The sequence below is a fragment of the Theobroma umbraticum genome, unplaced genomic scaffold, assembly GCF_002168275.2.
Source record: "Theobroma umbraticum cultivar Fairchild unplaced genomic scaffold, ASM216827v3 scaffold_2.0, whole genome shotgun sequence".
Lineage (NCBI taxonomy): Eukaryota > Viridiplantae > Streptophyta > Magnoliopsida > Malvales > Malvaceae > Theobroma > Theobroma umbraticum.
Window position 1 is genome coordinate 150349 of NW_018397277.1, and position 725 is coordinate 151073.

The 725-nt window shown below is 38.5% G+C and overlaps 1 protein-coding gene across 1 annotated transcript in view; it reads left to right on the top strand.

Annotated features, from left to right (window-relative positions):
* The window catches only part of LOC110427613 (serine carboxypeptidase-like 44), a 69933-nt gene that overhangs the window by 6519 nt on the left and 62689 nt on the right, over positions 1-725 (top strand). The window lies entirely within an intron of this gene.

Sequence of the window (725 nt, forward strand, 5' to 3'; positions counted from 1 at the left end):
TGTGACTAGAGCATGAATTATGAGCATGAGGCTATACTAATTCCCAAGTTCTTAGTAAGCTTACCTATGAAATTTTGGAATTTAAAATTTTGAATATGGTATCGTTTTGTCTTGGAACAGGATATCACCTAAAATGAGAGCTGCCTTAAAGGCTATGGGAAAACAAGATGCCCTAGACGAGCTTGTGGAACAACCATGAGTGTCCTCTTCAAGGAACTGTAGCAGAAACACAATTATTAGGCACGCTCGAAATGTAGAATCTAGTTACATGTATACAAGTGATGAGAATGTGGGAGCTAGGGATGACTACCCTACATGAGGAGGTGTCACCCTTAGAGGATTTATTAGTAGGGTTGCAACGTTTGGCTAATAAATTTGCTAAGTTCTATAGTAGAGAACAAGCACAATATGAGGAATGAGTTAACTCTAGTTTGCAAGATCTGAACTATGTGCCTTCGTGTGAACATCAAAGAGGGCTATTAAAGTTACTTTGATGGATTTCATGAAGCTAAAACCCTCATCATTTACTAGTTCAAATACAGAGGAAGATTTGTAGAGATTTTAGGAGGATATGGAATGTATCTATCTAGCTTTGGGATGCTCTTCATATCGATCAATGGAATTGGTGGGACTTAGATTGAAGGATGTGGCCAGAATATGGTTTATCTCCCTTAAGTGAAGTAGACCATCAAGGTCAAAGCCAATGACATGGGAGGAATTTGTCA